This window comes from Schistocerca piceifrons, chromosome 2 (genome assembly GCF_021461385.2).
Source record: "Schistocerca piceifrons isolate TAMUIC-IGC-003096 chromosome 2, iqSchPice1.1, whole genome shotgun sequence".
NCBI lineage: Eukaryota > Metazoa > Arthropoda > Insecta > Orthoptera > Acrididae > Schistocerca > Schistocerca piceifrons.
The window spans coordinates 212,065,480-212,083,861 of NC_060139.1; the positions used below are offsets into that span (position 1 = coordinate 212,065,480).

The window sequence follows — 18,382 nt, forward strand, 5'->3', positions numbered from 1 at the left end:
ATATCTGAAGGCAGTCAGATTCTGCGTTGCCCATGGTGAGAGGTAATGCCTGAAATTTAGTGTTCTCGGCACACTCTTGACACTGCATATCTCGGAATGTCGAATTCCGTAACCGTTGCCGAAATGGAATGTCCCGTGCGTTTAGCTCTAACTACAATTCCGCGTTCAAAGTAACTCCCGTCGTGCGGGCATAATCACGTCGGCAACCTTTTCACACAAATCACTTGAGTAAAAACAACTTCTCCGCCAGCGCACCTTGTGTACGCGACAGTGCCGTCATCTGTATATGTCCACATTGCTATCCCATGACATCTATCACCAAAGTGCATGTCTCACTTTAAAATCGGAAACACCTGACACTTTGTTTCGCTTCTCCATTCTACCACCCATTCACCAGTGTGCTCTTTTCCTGTCATAGTTACACCGGCCACATCTGCTTCACGTTATAGTAACTTACTATCTGTGCTTTGGCTAGTTCTATAGACAGGCATTCGGCCCCTGCTCACCACAATGAATCGTCAGCCTCAACCGTCCCATGGTATTCCAAATATGTTACAGGGGATATGAAGAAACAACACACCAACAGTTATCTATGCAATATGCTCACATAAAACGCACTGCTGCTAACCTCAAAAAAGATTTGCAAACCCATTGAAGAAAGCGTTAGCACTCTCTTCCGTTTGTATGTTAAGCACATTATCGAATCTGTCTCGTTGAACTGCTATTTCTTGATAGTCAAATAAGTCGAGCTTTCTTCCTTTCTTCACTTTTTGTGCTTTTAGGATTGATCTGTGTCATATATACGTTTCGGTGCTACCGATTTATCGTAACTTCAAATGGTTCAAATGGCTCTAAGCGCTATGAGACTTAATATCTGAGGTCATCAGTCCCCTAGACTTAGAACTACTTAAACCTAACTAACGTAAGGACATCACACACATCCATGCCCGAGGCAGGATTCGATCCTGCGACCGTAGCAGCCGCTTGGTTCCGGACTGAAGCGCCTAGAACCGCTCGGTCACAGCGGCCGGCTATTGTAACTGCCACGTCTAAAAGCGTTTGTGTACTCTTTACACCACGTCAAAATTTTCCTCCCCGTCCGTCCTGTGTTGTTTCTTCATGTCTTTTGAGTACTGCTGACCGGATGCTGGCTCAGTGCTGCCAGTTGGATGCGTACAATTGTTTATATAAATAACCATCCCAAAGAAAGGTACTTGAAGCAGATGTGGCTGGTGTTTCCTTTACAGGAAGAAAGTAAGGAAGATCAATTTAACGTCTCGTCGACAACCCTCCAGGGAAGGAGCACTCCGATGAGTGGACGGTAGTATGCAGTAGCGAAACACGAGAGCAGGTGTCGCCGATTTTGGAGTAAGACGTGGACCTTGTGTCCGAATATTTTTATTTTGTTCTTACTTTATGAATACTTCGTGTTTTCAAGTGCGTGTGTGTGAAGGGTCACGATAAGAGCTTGACTCGCGACATGCGTAGCTGTGGATTACATACCTCACATTTGTGTGTTGCATGCTAAATAAATCCGAGAAGTTCATTCTTGGTGGTCCACGCTCATTATTCCCTCATGGTACTTGTACATATTGTATATTACCCGTGTTTCCTTATAGCTTACCTCTATTTTTCTCAGAATTTCGAAAATCTTGCACTATTTTACATTGACGAACGCTTTTCCCAGGTCGACAAATCCTATGAATGTGTCTTGATTTTTCTTTAGTCTTGCTTCCTTTATCAACCGCGACAGAATTGCCTCTCTGGTGCCTTTACCTTTCGTAAAGCCAAATTTTATTGTTTACCTCATATATATTTAGCAGTAAGTTGTCCGATCCTTTCCAGTTCGGATAAACATTTAGTATTTACCCCTTAGAGTGGTTTTCTCTCTGCTGATCTTCATACTGTAGATGAGAACTTGTTTTGAAGCCCTGACTCGCAGTCCAACGTAGGTTAATGCTATGTAGGTGATATTTTGTTTTCAAGCCCTGACTAGGTCCTCTATGTAGATGCTGAAAAGGTCATCTCCTTTTATAAGTCCCGCGTTGTTGTTGATTGTTTAGACAAGGTACCTCCATCTTCGATGACTATTTTTGTCTTTTTTTACAGAACTTTTACAAAATTAATTAGATGGTTTGAGAACCCTTTTTTCATAATCTGTCACTTTAGGTGTCTATTTGTAAAACTTTTTTCATAATCTACAAATGCTATGTTTTCTTTGCCAGTTGTTTTATATTAAAAATACCACCAGTGCATGATCATCCGTTTCCAAAACCTGTTGTATCAGAGATATTGCACAGGTCTATTATTTAAAATAGTGCTATATATTTTATGGCCTGTGTTAACTGGGATGATTCGACTATAGTTGTTTGGGTCGCTTGTATTGCCTTCCATGAAAATAGAGTTACCTTACTCGTAGTTCAGCATAGGTTAATGAGAGGTAGCATACGTTCCTTCAGTGAAAGAATACGTATTTAAACAATTCGGCAATTTATTCCTTCTGCCCTTGTTGCTTTCTCGTTTTTCAATTTTTGCACTGCTGCGTCTAATTCATTCATTTCGATTAGATCTGTGTTTCTGCTGATTGGACAATTCACACAGTATTCCTCCGCAGCGGAGTCGTCAACCCAGAGATTTTTACAAAGCTGTTGCCACAGTTCTAAAATTATTATACAGAACTGCTAAAAATGATTCATTCGCTTTCAAAGCTCTGTATTTCCAAAAGAGTTACACGTACCACTACGACTGATGCATGACTAGATCCGTAAACTCACCAGGTTTGCATTTTGCATCCAAAAATGCGCTCTGGTCACACAATACACCTCCAAGCGATAGTTATGTAGGTGCATCCTGTCAATTATCATCACAGCAGCATCGATCGGTTTCTTGAGCGATTCCAGTGTTCTAGGCAGTATTTATTTATTATTTTATATGTCCAGGACTTAGATGTACAAACTAATTAAAATGCAACGTAAAAAATAAAAGTACAGTATAGTACAGTAGTACGAAACACTGAAACAGCAAGACACACATGATTTTCTATTAAACGGACCACAAGCTCCGGAATTCCGTGGTTTTGATGGTCTTACCACTTGCTGCAAAAAGATCTTCGGTGGTGCAAGTACTGAGCACGTTTCTGCAGGCCAGGAGATGTTGTGTGTCCTATAGGTCGCCACACTCACGTAATTCTTCCACAGCGGTGTAGCTCCCTTCCTGAGCATCGCCTTGCATCTTGACCCTCCCGCCCTCAGTCGGTTTAGAGTTGCTCTTTGATGTTCTTTCTGTCCCTTTTAGTTAATGAATCTTTCCATAGGTCTGTTCGACGAGTTCCAGGTGCTGACGGAATTGCTGATGTTCTGTGCTTGTAGCTCCTTCTTGACCTTAGCCTAGGTCTTTGAGCTTCATGTCCGAATAGGGAATGCCTGTGTTCGGTTTCTGGCTTCTTTTTTCTCAATTTCCGCGGCTTTTAGGGACGCTAAGCCATAATTTGACGTATTTTCGTGACAGGAGTTTGTCGTAAGCAGCCAGTCGAATGCATCCAGTCTCACTCAGTACATGTCCACCTGTTTACCACGTGTGGAATTCCGTCAACCTGGTGATGCATTTTCTGCTTCAGAGAAGCATAGCGCCATGAAGGGTGTATGGAGCACGTTAGGCCGTGATGCCCAGGAGGTGCCAATAAATTTACGTATGATGTTGTTCAGAGCAGATACTTTCAGCCTTGAATGAGATTTTCACTGTGCAGCGGAGTGTGCGCTGATATGAAACTTCCTGGCAGATTAAAGCTGTGTGCCGGACCGAGACTCGAACTCGGGACTTTTGTCTTTCGCGGGCAAGTGCTCTACCATCTGAGCTATCCAAGCACGACTCACGATCCGTCCTCACAGCTTTACTTCCGCCAGTACCTCGTCTCCTACCTTCCAAACTTCACAGAAGCTCACCTGCGAAACTTGCAGAACTAGCACTCCTGGAAACATCCCCCAGGCTGTGGCAAAGCCATGTCTCCGCAATATCCTTTCTTCCACTACGCCCTCCAGTGATGCAAAAGTTGCTTATTTATGTATCGACGATCATTAGTGCTCCAATGAGGTGGTGTCCCGTCTTGTTGAAACAACGAATGCTCGGAGCCAACAGTCAGTTGTGGAAACGACCAGGACTGGTCAAGGTAAGAGGTACCCGACACAGCCTTCTCACAGGAAAAAAACGACCCTTACATCTTCGTCTGTGACATTCCCTAGAAAACATTAACCTCGGTGAATCTCGTACATGCACCACAAATTTATAGCGTTTTTAAGTGCCCTATACTCTCACACTCTCACATTGTGGCAATTAACCTTTAGAGATAAATGAAGGTTGCTTCGTCGCTGAATATCAGCCTTGAGGGCGAAATGTACATCCTCAAGCTCTTCCTGCCTTGTGACAGAAAACTGAAGGCGCCGACTATAATCTTGCGGTTTTAACTGTTGCAAAATATTCCACACAGTTTGCTACAGTATTTCAAATTCGTGACTTTCGGGGATCGTTAATTTTTTTAGAGTGCATACGAAACTTTGCCTCACCTTCTCTACGGTTGCATCTGGCACTTTGACTCGACGGGTACTTTTCTGTTTACAGAGACAACGAGTGCCCCTAAACTATCAATGGAAACATTCAATGCTCTGTGTAAATAGCGATTCTTCTCCATAATTCATTCTAATTGCACGCTAAACGATAAACATCCTCGCATATTCTAACACACAGAACTTCTTTTTTTACTTTGTCGCCATTTCGTGAAGGCACTGCAATCTTAACGCCAACTGAAAGGCACGAAGCAAACTCGGCAGTTTATGGTTCTATTCATGCATCAATTATGTTTATACGTGAAATGCATTCGAAAATACAGCACTTTGAAAACGAATGTATCACTTATAGTAGCTCTATATTTAGCTTGGCTGTATCTTACGTCTTTTGATTCATCTCTCTTATTAATTTGTCTGCTATTGACTCTCATTTTTAATTTCGTTGGTGAAACCCTCCCATGTTTCCTATTACTTTTACCAAGTTACACTGCTAGCTATATTTCTTTTTATTGCGGTATGTTAGTACGAGTTACTGAGAGTGTGAATGTAGGTAAATTTTCATTTAGTTTACGTTGTCTTTTGACATAGTCTAAACGGCAAACAGGCGATTTGTTATGTTAAAATGTGTGGATGAAAACCCTAAGTCAAGCTCGCTAAAATCTCATTAATGATTACTAGTTTCAGCCCCTTGATGAACTACAGATCAATAAAAATTTTAATTCAGTATGTATCAGACAATAGGCATTACAAATTTTCATAGTCTTTTGAGCACACTAAAGCAGGGCACGGCTGATTTCCTTCCCCTATCCTTGACACAATCCAAGCTTGTTCTCTGTCTCCAATGACCTCGATGTTGACAGGACATTAAACCCAATCTTCCTTCCTTGATTGTGTTAAGCACTAGTTCAAGTCACAGAACTAAAATCCTTTTTGGATATCTTGATTAAAATTGATCGGCCAGAACAATATGATCACCGACCTGCTGTCGATATAAACCCGTCCAGGCAATAGTAGCGTCACCTGGCGAGAGATGACTGCTAGTCAGACACACACACGGCGCATGTAGCATCAGTGAGCGTGCTGTCCGTGTGTAGAAGAGGGAAGGAGCGCGATCTGTCTGAGTTTGACCGAGGGCAGATTGTGATGAATCGGAGGCTCGGCACGGGCATTTCGGAAAAACTTGTCGGGTGTTTGAGGAGTCCTCTGGTGAGAGTCTTCAACACGTGGTGAGACCAAAGTGAAACCGCGTCTGGGGTTGAGGGTCGTAGGCTGGGAAGACTGGCAAAACGGGACAGGTGGCGGACTGTGGCGGAACTGACGTCAGACTTTAATGCTGGACCGACCACTAGTAACGATGGGCCTCCGCAGCTGACGATCCATGCATGTGCCAATGTCAACACCGCGACACCGGCAACTACGACTAAAATGGGCACGTGACCGTCGGCACTGGACTTTGGTGCAGTGGCAGCACGTTGCATGGTCTGATGAATCCCGATACCTTCTTCATTCCGATGGAAGGGCTTGAAGCCGTCGTCGTCCAGAGGAATAGCTCCTTGACAGCAGTACTGTGGGACGGAGACAAGTTGGCGACGGATCCGTTATGCTCTGGGGAATAATCACGTGGGTCCAGTGGAGATCGTGCATGGCACTATGACGGCATCTCGGCTGTCATGGCACCAAGGATATCGTACACTGGTTTCAGACCACCTACACCCGTTCATGACGATCATGTTTCTCGGCAGCAGTGAAATTTTTGAACAAGATAATGCGCCATGTCACAAGGCCAGGAGTGTGATGGAGTTGTTCGAGGAACACAATGGCAAGTTACAGATGACATTCTGGCACCGCATCTCTTCATATCTGAACCCCAATCGAACATTTGGTTCAAATGGCTCTGAGCACTATGGGACTTAACATCTGAGGTCATCAGTCCCCTAGAACTTAGAACTACTTAAACCTAACTAACCTAAGGACGTCAGACACATCCATGCACGAGGCAGGATTCGAACCAGCGACCGCAGCAGTCGCGCGGTTCCAGACTGAAGCGCCTAGAACCGCTCGGCCACACCGGCCGACGGTCATAATGTTCTGCCTGATCAGTTTATATGGCTAACGTTGTAAATTAAGCAATCAGGACGACCTACTTCAATGTGGACATGATAACGAGAGCGATTCAGCTCAACAGATTACGAATATGTGTAATTCCTGGTATCTGATACACAGTGAATTAAGTAACAATTTTTATTCATCTGAACACGGCTCGTCAATGAGCTGAAACCAGTTATCAGTAAAGGAATTCTAGCCATCTTACGTAGGATATTTACCCACACATCTCCTCAGTTCCTGAAAGTATGCGGATATCGGTTGAGGACTGTCGCAATTGCGCGGAAGCAGGCACCAAGGAACAGAGCGAGGTACGTTTCACAGGTGGTTGTCGTCTGCCCACTGAAGTCCCAGGCGCAGTGAAGCACAGTCGGCCTGGAGGGCAGGCCGGGCTCTTTATTTTCGTGACGAGACCGAGCCGTGAAACGGATTTTTCGCCCGTCGCGGCAACAAAAAGCCGCGGAGGCTGGGACGCCGCCGGAGCGGAAGGCGGAGGGCACTTTCTTCGTCTGCGCGATTAGTGTCACCGCGCGGCAGGCGGGCAAGCAGGCTTTCCCTGGGCGACGCGACCGCCGCGGCGCAGCCATCCGGAAAAGCGCGCCGGCGGGATTTGCGGGCAGCGCGCGCTCCCACGGCCCACCGGCGTGGGCGGCGCCGCCCTCCGGCGACACGGCGCTACCTGCGGACCCAACTGTCACACGTAGTCGACTCACGGCTACACGTTACCGCTATACTCTGCGAAGCACTCTGAACTGCGCGCCAGAGATAACTTTTCATCATTGGGCGCGTGAGTGATAAAAAATCGTAGGTACGTCTGGCATTCGGCTGAAATCGCAAAGCGGTCACTTGACGTTGTAAAGTTGATGCATTAAGTTGTTTTGAAAGCGGTGCTGATAATCAAGATAATAAAAGTGGATTAAAAGCCGTGAGTTATCTGGGGAAGTTATCCTTGCATTACTGAGCAACTGTTTCACCAGATATGCCGTCTAGTTTACCAAACAGCCAACCAGACTAACATTAATTATAATCTTTTAATAGTCATCTTACGACAACCGGTGATATATATATATATATATATATATATATATATATATATATGTCCAAATATAAACTGATTTATTTTTTAAATTTAAATTCTCTTTATATATATATATATATATATATATATATATATATATATATTGATCATTGGTCCATTAAAATTTCGGCATATTAAACTCGATTCATAACTAAACTGGTGCCTTGTTTAGGAGTGTGAAAAAAATGGTTCAAATGGCTCGGAGCACTATGGGACTCAACTTCTAGTTAAACGTAACTAACCTAAGGACATCACACACATCCATGCCCAAGGCAGGATTCGAACCTGCGACCGTAGCGGTCTCGCGGTTCCAGACTGCACCGCCGAGACCCGCACGGCCAAATGGTTCAAATGGCTCTGAGCACTATGGGACTTAACTGCTGTGGTCATCAGTCCCCTAGAACTTAGAACTACTTAAACCTAACTAACCTAAGTACATCACACACATCCGTGCCCGAGGCAGGATTCGAACCTGCGACCGTAGCAGTCGCGCGGTTCCAGACTGCGCGCCTAGAACCGCGAGACCACCGCGCGCACGTCCACTTCGGCCGGTTAGGAGTGTGAAAATGTAAGTTTGTAATCTTACGGAACACATCAAATATGGAGCCAAGATTGAGAGACTGCATACAACACTGCATTCATAAAATAAAACACGAAGAACATTGAAACATATACAAGAGGAAATTAACCAAAACCAACCGATTTTCACCCAAAGAAGCACAATCCTGTCGGACATGAAATTACCACACACTGGTATACTAAATTCATACTAATTGTTTATGAAATCTTCTCGAAAAGAATAGCTGAGGCCTACTTTGATGATTACACCACATGCTTTACGTGGTCAACTTGGTTTACACGAAGAGTGTAACTCCACAATAATTTTGATAATAAAAATAAATTACATCGAAACGCAATTTGCAAAAGAAAAACCTCAAACTGTTTACTATCGTCATACTATTAACCTGGTGGGTCAAACAATTATATAAGGACGTGCTACTGGTCTCACAAGGTACACCCCACGCGGGTTGAACATTAAGAAAAGTTGCTATATTGAAAAATACTGTCAAGACGAGACGTTATAATCTCACACACATTCGCATTTAAGATTGATGATCTTAGTTAGAGTTACGGATCATCAACACGTGGTTCCACTTTGCTCACAAAGTAGTGACAAAGCAACTACTGGAAGATATTCTGAACTTCACACTCGAATTACACTGCGTTTGTAACGGAACTGAAAAAATGGTGGGCTGACAGTAATTTGGAGCCCGCGCGTCGGAAACGGGCGCGCTGGTGTGAGACTGCCCGGGAGTGCACCCTGATGCCATCTATTGGCGAAACTGGGAATTAGCGCTGTCTCAGACAATGCGCTAAGCTCTCGGAGTCAAATGTATTCTTTTTCTTGGTAATTATAAGTTATTAGTGTATGATTTAATGTTATAAGGTGCTAGTAGTAAATTATTATGACTGGTATGAACTCCAGGGTAATAAATATAAATATTCTTAAATACTAAATGATTTCGGTGGAAAGGTGGTAGGGGAACGCCCCCACTCTTGGTGATACGAGCGTAGCTAGAGGTAGCTAGAGACACAGGGACTGAACAATGCAATGGCCTGGAGAGTGTTGACGTGACAGGATGTGCGTAACTGTGCTCACGCAAAAGTGATTGTGCAACCGCGAAGAGGCGAATATCGTCGCCGTTTGTGGAGTAGAACGCGACGAATGGTTGTCGAAGCCGTCTCTATGCCACTGGGGCTGATTGTAAGAGTTCCTGCGCCCAGATTTTATGGCGGACGTGCAGTAGCTTATACGAGTGCTACAGCTCGTAGTTCCAGCCGCCATTAAGGGCATGAGGCGTGAAGAGCTGCGGTAGCCACATGCATCCCACCACCAGCACCGACACGTCTACCCAAGGCAAGACTGCTTGAAATTGTTAAGTCGAACTTTGTATACATGTAAAAGGAGAATACCAGTTTTCTTTTGTGCAAGTGCAGAGGACAGAATATAGTAATGAGTAAAATTACGAGGCATGTTTTTCATTGTAAAGTGTAGTAACCTGAAACATAGTGTAGTGAAATCAGACTGAGGCCGCCATCGCCTCTTTCATTTACAATTCTTTTGGTTGTAGAATACTTTAGCGTATAAGAATGTTGAAAACACCACAATGAGTCGCCTATTTATAGTTACTAAAATTTTTTTGAGTAACCTTTCAAGTAAAGTCACTTAACTAATTCTATAGCAATTGTCTAAAGAGTAATATCCAAAATCATTAAATAAGTTGAAAGATAGAATTTTGTTAACCTAAGTTGCATAAGATGTCTTGGTGGTAATTACCAAGCCAACTCACAGAAATTGAGAGAGTATTTGCTTTGTAGAATCACCTAGAATGATCAGAAATAGTAATATCCAGAATTAAGTTTAAATTCAACTCAAGTCGTTTCACTTTGAAACGAGCCAAAAAACTGATTTATTCTTTTGCTCCTTCAGAGCTGGCGACCATAGTTTATAAGTATTTTCAGGAGGATTCGACGGTAAGTCTGCTGCTCTCGTCGTGCTGATAGGATTATCTACTGCTGCTAGCAGTGGTGATTGGATACATAAGCTCACTACCAAGTTAAGTGGGTCAGGTAGGCAGTGTTACCGTGTGAACTGTAGGGCACTGTAGGCCGTGGATCAAACCCGTTCAATCATCACAGCTCTTTGAGAAATAGTCTGGTTAGGAGTGTACTAATCCAATAGGTAAATACTGGCGAGTAACGGTCAAAAATGTATACGCAAGTGAATTTAGCAAGGTCCATGTAGCACCTAGTTAATGTGGTGTAATGGCGAGGGTAGGAGTGGAGTAAAAGTGAGCTGAGCTTGTGGCAGCTGTGCTGTCTTCAAAGATTAATAACGCCAGAATTCACTACTAACTCTTACCATTAGGGCTGAGCTATTTACGGTTAAAATACGTAGCAGTAAGCGCAAAGGCGTGACAGCTATAAGTCCGTATTGGCTTTATACATACGGAAGTAGGAAGCGGGTCATTCTGTCAGTGGAGGGGTTAAAACAACGGAGTCACTTGAGAACATACCCCATTTACTGATGGAAAGATTCGGCGGTTCGGTCGCACGTTGCAATTTAAGATAACATTAGATATTTTAGATCTAAACCTGAAACAAAGGTGATTAAATTTTCAGTTTTGCTGAACTTAAGAAATCCATTGTCCTACAGACTTAGCAGAGACGCACTTAGCCAGAGATCTTACCACTTCAGATGCTCGCCGCGGACAGACTGGCGTGGGCCCCTACCGAGGGTACCTCACAGATACAAACGGAAGTGACCAGAGAGGCAGCTTCCTATACCAGCATGACAAGGAACGGACAGGACCATACAAAGAACAGAAACCTCTTTGCTTTTAGAAACCGTAGCTACCTGTTCTGACATTGGTCCTACTGTTCTCTAGCAGACAGGCTTATCTGCTACCATCAAGCATGCAACTAGATATACATTTGCTCATTCATACTTTCACACAGAAGGAAAGGGGGATGGCAGTATCTTATGATATACACTACATAAAAAAGCGCATGTAGGTTCCATATGAGACTGCGTGACATGATTTACATATAAACTGTGTTTAAAGTGTAGTAGTGTGACTGATCGGCCTTGTTTATGTGTAAAAGTAAAACGTTCCACTGCTCAGTCTCCTTCCAGAAACACCATAGTAAATTTAGAAGTGGAATTTATACCGTAAATGATAACAGATCTAAGAAATTAACATGAAAGGAATCCAACAGAGACTTTCTCTCTCGTGTGGTGTGAGCTTTGTCTCGATCGACAAATTTACCAAAGCGTCGTTGAGGATTCGATCGGGACTAAACATTAGCAATAAAAGCAAGACTATAAATATGATTGCTCGTTTCGCTCGCAGAAATTTAAGTTGTGCTCTTAGGTTCCTACCTAACCACACCCACGAAAACCGCGATGTATTCCGAATAAACAGCAAAGTGTTGGTGACAAGCAAGACTACAAACGTGCCTGCCCCTCATTTTAACAGCGACAATTTAAGCTGTGTAACACTGAAAATGAAGATAAAATACCTCCTGCATCATTCAAATTTTTTCGCCATTTAATACCGTTGGAGTAATCTACTAAATTACAGGCCCATATCTTTAACGTCGATATGCAGCACGTTCGAACACTATGAATTACCTCGAAGGAAACGGTCTATTGACACACAGTCAAAATAGATTTAGAAAACATCGTGCCTGTGAAACACAATAGCTCTTTATTCACCCACTGAGTGCTATTGACAAGAGATTTCAGATCGATTCCGTATTCCTGGATTTGCGGAAGGCTTTTGACACTGTTCCACAAAAGCGGCTCGTAGTAAAATTGCGTGCTTATGGAATATCGTCTCAGTTATGTGACTGGATTTGCCATATCCTGTCACAGAGGTCACAGTTCGTAGTAACTGACGGAAAGTCATCGGGTAAAACAGAAGTGATTTGAGGCGTTCCCCGAGGTAGTGTTATAGGCCCTTTGCTGTTCCTTATCTATATAAACGATTTGGGGGACAATCTGAGCAGCCGTCTTCGGTTGTTTGCAGATGACGCTACCGTTTATCGACTAATAAAGTCATCAGAAGAACAAAAGAAACTGCAAATCGATTTAGAAAAAATATCTGTATCGTGCTTAAAGTGGAAGTTGACCCTTAATAACGAAAAGTGTGAGGTCATCCACATGAGTGCTAAAAGCAATCCGTTAAACTTCGGTTACATGATAAATCAGTCTAATCTAAAAGCCGTAAATTCAACTAAATACCTAGGTATCACAATTACGAACAACTTAAATTGGAAGGAACAAATAGAAAATGTTGTGGGGATGCCTAACCAAAGGCTGCGTTTTGTTGGCAGGACACTTAGAAAATGCAACAGACGTAATAAGGAGACTGCCTACACTACGCTTGTCCGTCCTCTTTTAGAATACTGCTGTGCGGTGTGGGATTCTTACCAGGTAGGACTGACGGAGTACATCGAAAAAGCGAGGCAGCACGTTTTGTATTATCGCGAAATATGGGAGAGAGTGTCACAGAAATGATACAGGATTTGGGCTGGAAATCATTTAAAGGAAGGCGTTTTTCGTTGCGACGGAATCTTCTCACGAAATTCCAATCGCCAACTTTCTCCTCCGAATGCGAAAATATTTTGTTGACACCGACCTACATAGGGCGGAATGATCACCACGATAAAATAAGGGAAATCAGAGCTAGTACGGAAAGATATAGGTGTTCATACTTTCCGCGCGCTATACGAGATTGGAATAATAGAGAATTGAGAAGGTGGTTCGATGAACTCTCTGCCAGGCACTTAAATGTGATTTGCAGAGTAGATGTAGATGTAGAATACCCGTTGATGCCTTGTAATAGAATGCTACTTCTGAATCTGTAAGCTTTATTACAGAAACTATATTTACTGCTTAATGGATGTAATAGCGTATTTATTTGTGAATGTATAGCATAGATTGTAATTATAATGTAAATATTGTAAAATGCTGGATAATCGCCAAGGGAACTTCGTTTAACTACATCGATAGCAACGATGAAATGGTAGTACTCGTAGCTGCGCCGTTGTTTATCTTTACGTATGGAGAGTCTCTGTCGCGCTGCGAGCAGGGAGGAGACAGAGCAACTTGAGTCTTGAAAAAATAGAGACGTGTTTTTCTGTGGGCGCTCCCGCAGATGCAGCGTGCTGCTATGATCGCGGCAGTTAGGCGCAAACCAGCTAGTACTGAGAACACGGGCGGAGTGGACAGGCGGAGGAAGCTGCAATTCTAACTACACTCCTGGAAATTGAAATAAGAACACCGTGAATTCATTGTCCCAGGAAGGGGAAACTTTACTGACACATTCCTGGGGTCAGATACATCACATGATCACACTGACAGAACCACAGGCACATAGACACAGGCAACAGAGCATGCACAATGTCGGCACTAGTACAGTGTATATCCACCTTTCGCAGCAATGCAGGCTGCTATTCTCCCATGGAGACGATCGTAGAGATGCTGGATGTAGTCCTGTGGAACGGCTTGCCATGCCATTTCCACCTTGCGCCTCAGTTGGACCAGCGTTCGTGCTGGACGTGCAGACCGCGTGAGACGACGCTTCATCCAGTCCCAAACATGCTCAATGGGGGACAGATCCGGAGATCCTGCTGGCCAGGGTAGTTGACTTACACCTTCTAGAGCACGTTGGGTGGCACGGGATACATGCGGACGTGCATTGTCCTGTTGGAACAGCAAGTTCCCTTGCCGGTCTAGGAATGGTAGAACGATGGGTTCGATGACGGTTTGGATGTACCGTGCACTATTCAGTGTCCCCTCGACGATCACCAGTGGTGTACGGCCAGTGTAGGAGATCGCTCCCCACACCATGATGCCGGGTGTTGGCCCTGTGTGCCTCGGTCGTATGCAGTCCTGATTGTGGCGCTCACCTGCACGGCGCCAAACACGCATACGACCATCATTGGCACCAAGGCAGAAGCGACTCTCATCGCTGAAGACGACACGTCTCCATTCGTCCCTCCATTCACGCCTGTCGCGACTCCACTGGAGGCGGGCTGCACGATGTTGGGGCGTGAGCGGAAGACGGCCTAACGGTGTGCGGGACCGTAGCCCAGCTTCATGGAGACGGTTGCGAATGGTCCTCGCCGATACCCCAGGAGCAACAGTGTCCCTAATTTGCTGGGAAGTGGCGGTGCGGTCCCCTACGGCACTGCGTAGGATCCTACGGTCTTGGCGTGCATCCGTGCGTCGCTGCTGCGGTCCGGTCCCAGGTCGACGGGCACGTGCACCTTCCGCCGACCACTGGCGACAACATCGATGTACTGTGGAGACCTCACGCCCCACGTGTTGAGCAATTCGGCGGTACGTCCACCCGGCCTCCCGCATGCCCACTATACGCCCTCGTTCAAAGTCCGTCAACTGCACATACGGTTCACGTCCACGCTGTCGCGGCATGCTACCAGTGTTAAAGACTACGATGGAGCTCCGTATGCCACGGCAAACTGGCTGACACTGACGGCGGCGGTGCACAAATGCTGCGCAGCTAGCGCCATTCGACGGCCAACATCGCGGTTCCTGGTGTGTCCGCTGTGCCGTGCGTGTGATCATTGCTTGTACAGCCCTCTCGCAGTGTCCGGAGCAAGTATGGTGGGTCTGACACACCGGTGTCAATGTGTTCTTTTTTCCATTTCCAGGAGTGTATTGTGTTTCCCATAATTTTCCGTGGCGCTGGAGGCGATTCGTGGTTCTCAACCAGCAGCAAAAGCAGCAGCTCAGCGTTGTCGTCGGCTACATTCTTCGTCATCTGCTCAGCTACAACATCGTAAGACTGTTAACAGACAGAGTATAACCAATATTGTACAGCCATACCCAGTGATATTTGTTTCACGAACTTTAATAACTAATTTTCTTGCACAATAAACGCAATAGTTAAAACTTATAGTTCACCAGCGTTGTCATTGTCTACAGATGTTATTACCAAGCTGGGTCCCTTTGCTTTCCATACAATTACCGAGTGTCGTAAAAATATGAAAATTGATTGACTATTTACTGTCAGTTTTGTTTGTTTGCTAACGACTAGTTTCAATCTAAATTTTGCTACCTCAGTAACTGTTCATTCTTGTATTGCACAACAGAGACTTAACTACTTTGCTATTTTGAGTATTAACTTCACTCACATAAAGTAACGTAAAATTTCTCTGGTAAAACTAAGCAAAGATACAGCATAAATTAAAGAGTGTGGAATTTCATTTATTCTGTATTTAGCTTAGCGAGTGACTTCTGATGGCTTGGTGCGTATTTTATTGTTCTTGTGTTAAAAGTAAATGAGGTCCTCATTTGCTTAAAGTAAATTTAAATCAGTCTTTTAATAATTGCCTCTTCCTAATTTTGCATTACGTTATGCTGAGGTTACGGAAAGTCATTTTTTACATAACTTTCAATTACAGTTATTCATTTATTTAACCAGCTACTTAATTTAGCTTTGCTTTCAAAATTTAATATTTCAGAACAAGTAACTGCAAGCTCAGTGCTTTCTGATTCATTTATTTTTCTCGTGAACTGTTCTGTAGTGAAAAAGCGTGACAATCTTCTGCTGCCACGCCAGTGATTTATTTCCTTAATTTTATTTGCCATTACCTTTCCTAGGATTATGGATACTCATTCCCTTAATGGACTGGCGACCGTTTAATTATCCGTTTTTTGCTAATCAGTATTTTTTATATTAAATATTACGTGGTAACATTCCCCCCCTCCTCTCTCTGGTTCGTGAGCGTTTGTACTATAATCCACCCATTTCAAAATTATTATCAGTATTTAGATTTAGAATAGATTCTTCCTTCAGACGGGTCTGTTGTACACTTTCCACATACTAACCGGTAATATTTTCCTTCGGTAACGATAGCCTTACTCATTGTAAAATTTCATCATTTATATCGCAATCCAATAGCCCGATTAGGCCGGAAGCGTTACAGCTGTACTCTTAGATTCCTGCCTAGCCACACCGTCGGAAATTGGGTATGGGACTTTCTGCAAAGTGTCTTCGTAGTGTTGCGCATTGATTGTAGTTCCAAGGTCGAGCAACTCGACGACATGAAACTTCCTGCCAGATTAAAGCTTTGTGTCCGACCGAGACTCGAACTCGGGACCTTTGCCTTTCGCGGGCAAGTGCTCTACCAACTGAGCTACCGAAGCACCACTTACGCCCGGTACTCACAGATTTAGTTCTGCCAGTATCTCGTCTCCTACCTTCCAAACTTTACAGAAGCTCTCCTGCGAAACTTGCAGAACTAGCACTCCTGAAAGAAAGGATACTGCGGAGAAATGGCTAAGCCACAGCCTGGGGGATGTTTCCAGAATGAGATTTTCACTCTGCAGCGGAGTGTGCGCTGATATGAAACTTCCTGGCAGATTAAAACTGTGTGCCCGACCGAGACTCGAACTCGGGACCTTTGCCTTTCGCGGGCAAGTGCTCTACCAACTTCTTTTATTTTATTTTTTTTTCTCATTTTGTTCGTTGCATCTGTTCGTGGCGGACGTCCCCTGAAGCCCGTTGAAGTCCTTTGTTGATCGATTCACTCAGTTTTTTTACTACAGAGGGCAACTAACCTTCTGACCGAACACGCTGAGCTACCGTGCCGGCGGCCAACTTTGCTACCGAAGCACGACTCACGTCCGGTACTCACAGATTTACTTCTGCCAGTATGGTCTAGTTGCAAGGTTTCAATTACTATAAATGCAATTTCCTTCCTTCATCACTTCTAGTTTTATTGGATTGTGGAAATGTTCCCGTTTTTCTGTGTCACCCTGAATATATGCCTTGACGCCATTAAAGATCGTTTCCGCGCGGGTGCTCTCTCTCTCGAATTCTTGTTGATATCAGCGTCAGGCTGCAAGCAAAGAGTATGGTGGACAGGGGCTCTACGTAGGTAGTGGGCGACAAGTCCGGAATTTCAGTTGGACAGGAAGCGTACTCCGACAGCAGAAGCGATTGAAACAATCGTTACTTGTCGCCTCTGAATTCATTTCAATGCCCGGTTGCGACCGATGTCTGAATCTCTGTTGTATTTCATCACGTACTGCAGGACATTGCCTTGGTACCGCCAATCGAAGGAAATATGAAAACATAGAGCTTCTGGCGCTCACTTCGTTCCTGGAATAGCGTTATTACAGAAGCTGTTGAGATTAAATTAGCAAATGACCTTATAAACAGAGTTTAAGCTTAAATTCTGCTTGCAATCCTGCTCTGTGCCTGGACAAACAGAAGAGGCTCAGAGTTAACGATACTTGTTCACCCGTTGTTAATATTATACTATCGTAACTACAGACGACGGCTGTGTGTGGTTGGATGGTGGTGCTAGTTGTTAACAGAGTGTGTTGTTTTTCGGCATACGTCGTCTTTTGATTAGCTAGTTGTCGTAGTCCCCGCCCAACGAGGGCTTTAAGTTGCCATTCACAGGGATCTCTCGTTCCATTTGAGTTTCGACAATGACCGGGTGTCCACCTGTCGAAATATCGGTAACTTTCGAGGGCGTTACCTGGTTACATTCCCGTAAGTTTTATGAGCAACTACCCTGACGGAAAAAAATAGCAACACCAAAAAGGAGTTGGGCGACATAAACGAAAGTTGGTAGTCGTGTTCCTACATCTGAAAGATGAGGTCTCTTCCAACTACACGCCAGTGGCATAAGAATAGCGCTATTAACGCCACTATGAGGATGCACATGCCGTAACGGTCATGAGCGTTATTAGCTTTCACATTGAACGTGGTGAATTGATGTTAGTCAAGAATGCCTTTAAGGCAACAAAGACGCCGTTATCAACACTCACTGCGTTTGAACGAGGTCGTGCTATAGGGCTACGTGAAGCTGGATGTTGATTCTGCGATACTGCAGAAAGATTTGGCGGGAATTTTCGCACAACACATGACTGCTGGCCGCGGTGGTCACGAGGACGTAGGGTCGCAAGAAGACCGGGCTCTGGACGGCCGTGTAGCTTTACCGAGAGGGATGCCCGTCGTGTTAGGAGTACAGCTCCATCGCATCGCAGTGCATCTGCAGCAGCAATCTGAGCAGCAGTAGGCACCACAGTGACCCA

At 44.4% G+C, this 18,382-nt stretch overlaps 1 non-coding gene across 1 annotated transcript; it reads right to left on the reverse strand.

Annotated features, from left to right (window-relative positions):
* Positions 1-16,405: 16,405 nt before the first annotated feature.
* Trnas-cga lies at positions 16,406-16,480 on the reverse strand. Its single transcript has one exon. It is a non-coding gene; the product is annotated as a tRNA-Ser (tRNA).
* Between the last annotated feature and the right edge of the window lie 1,902 nt (positions 16,481-18,382).